This window comes from Mesocricetus auratus, unplaced genomic scaffold (assembly GCF_017639785.1).
Source record: "Mesocricetus auratus isolate SY011 unplaced genomic scaffold, BCM_Maur_2.0 Super-Scaffold_100007, whole genome shotgun sequence".
Classification (NCBI taxonomy): domain Eukaryota; kingdom Metazoa; phylum Chordata; class Mammalia; order Rodentia; family Cricetidae; genus Mesocricetus; species Mesocricetus auratus.
Window position 1 is genome coordinate 50,615,056 of NW_024429191.1, and position 2,550 is coordinate 50,617,605.

Sequence of the window (2,550 nt, forward strand, 5' to 3'; positions counted from 1 at the left end):
TGGGTTTGACCTGGACACATTGAAGTTCTTCTTATTGAAAATGGAACTATATACAGTAGAAGCTATCTTTGCCCCATGATCTTTGTTGTGTGTATGGTTGTGTAATTACTACTGTAATCAAGGTATTGAACATTTGTGTCCATCTCCAAAACTTCTCTTCCACCCCTTCATCGTCAGACTCCCATAGGTATCCACAGCCACGACAATCACCCACATGACTTTCCCAGACTGTAGCAAGTGTATAACAAGGAATGAAGCCTGTTGTCTGTCACTTCTTTCCCTTAGAATGAAGCTTTGGGCATTAGCTACATTGTTACAGCTATGGACTCTTTTAGCTTTGATTTCATGGTATGAATGACCTAAAATGTTTTTATCCCTTCACCTGCTAAATGGCATCTTGGTTGTTTCTAGTGTGGACGTGTTACAAACAAAACAGCTGTATTAGTCTTTGTGAAGACACATGTTCACTTGCCTTGATAAAATGTCTGCAAATAGGATTTCTAGGACACAGGCTATGTAAGTTTTTCACTGTAAGAGTCACCGAGATGTTTGCCAAGTGTCCACACCATTTTGCTGCCTCAACTGTGTGAGCATTCTGATTGTTTCTCATACCCACAGCACTCTTGTCAGTTTTTGCTTGTTTTTTTAAATTTTGGCAGTTTTAATGGGTAAAGTATGTTGTTGCTTGAATGAGAATAGCTCCCACAGGTTCATATATTTAAATACCTGGTCCAGGGGGGGTGAAGAAGGGGCTGACCTTCCAGTGACAGCGACACAAGATGGCAGCCACCACAGGCTTGGGAGTAAAAGTCTCTCGAAATTTCCGACTGTTGGAAGAGCTGGAAGAATGCCAGGAAGGAGTAGGCGACTCCACAGTTAGCTGGGTTCTAGAGGACAATGGAAACATGACACGAGATGGACAAGGATGATAATTGGGCCTCCAAGAACAACTCATGAAAAACAAATATACAACCTTAAAATAGAAGGTGGGCCTAAATGCCTAGAAGCACCCCCGCCCCCATCTGTAAGATTTGTAACAAAAGTCAATATGAGCACGTGAGTAGTTCAAATGGAGTAGTGCATCCAAGGGCCAGTGCAGCAGAAGTTGCCTGGCAGGAGCTTCCATGCCTGATGATGTCAAAAGAGAACATGAAGCTGCCACAGTCACCAGAAGGACTGTGTTACAGCCATTAGTCACCAAAGCCCCAGCCTCCCCTCTGCAATCCAACCTAAGTCTTCATTTTCCACAGTAGTGAATTTTCTAGATTCATCTTGTAGCTGGAGAGGAAGCCCCACTCGGCCTTCATCCTGAGACACATTTCTGATACTAATTTCTTGTCCATATGAAATACCTAAGTTGTGCTACGTTAACATCTGTCGAATGTAACTGCTGGATGCCTAGTTGAACTTCTGGGATCAAGAAGGTGTGTTGTGATAGGTTTCCTTTGGGAGCGGTGGGCACAGCTAACGCAACTGTGAACAGACACGTCACACAGTCACCTGCTGCTGACACATGGCCTGGATCTGCCTTTGCCGGTCCTGCCCTCCTGCCACAGCTGTGTGGTAGCCCTTAGAATAGATGGGAAGGCTTCAGGTAGCAGCCATGGGACTACTGCTGGCCTTGGGGATGCTTTGGTTTCACCCCGCTGTCTTAAGTCATTTTTTTTTTTGGTTTTAGAGACAGGGTTTCTCTGTGGCTTTGGAGGCTGTCCTGGAACTAGCTCTTGTAGACCAGGCTGGCCTCGAACTCACAGAGATCCGCCTGCCTCTGCCTCCCGAGTGCTGGGATTAAAGGCCTGCGTCACCAACGCCCAGCTCCGCTGTCTTAAGTCTTAAGTGATGCCCCTTCCAAGCCATTGCCCCCCTTCTGCTCTCCCACACTTGCCCTTGGCCAAAGCTTAGAATGTAACCCTCCCCTCCTTCTGAAATTGGCCGTGGGTGAGGAATTCAGGGCTCCCCGTCTCCCCACCTTTATCAAGGGGTACTGCTCTCCCCTTCCTTCTCAACTCCCCCGTTGCCTATCACCACCCCACACTTGCTGTGGCCAGAGCCGTGAGATGAGGTTGGAAGAGCCTGGCCTCCTCACTTAACTCTTGGCCGCATGTTCACTTGCGACCAGCCTGGGAAGGGGGTTCCAGATCCTCGTCCCTGCTGCCACCTTCAGCCGATGCACTTTGAGTCCAGCTCTTGAGGTGAACAGAACAGTCACTCACGGGGCGACAAACCTGCCAGCGCTCAGGGTCCTTGGTAGTTGCGCCTGGAGAAAGGCCATGCAGAGAGGCCTTGGCGCACAGGGTGCTGAGTCGGTTCCTTTTCTCACAGTTGCTTTGATTTTACCCCCTGAAGTGGTTTGGGCAGAACTCCCTGGCCACCCATCAGGTCTGACGTGGAACCTGACAGCTGGAACAGAGGCCCTCACCCTGCGGACTCATGTTTCAGTGTTGCTGCTCCTCAGACCCTCGGCAGGGACCTGGGGGAGCTCTGGGTCGCGAGTTTTCAGATGGGTGGGCCTGACCTCCTGCCTCATTGCCACGTTCCGCACTCTCTTCA

At 49.2% G+C, this 2,550-nt stretch overlaps 1 pseudogene; it reads left to right on the forward strand.

Annotated features, from left to right (window-relative positions):
- Nucleotides 1-779: 779 nt before the first annotated feature.
- On the forward strand, nucleotides 780-1,194 carry LOC101832085 (annotated as a pseudogene).
- Nucleotides 1,195-2,550: the final 1,356 nt, after the last annotated feature.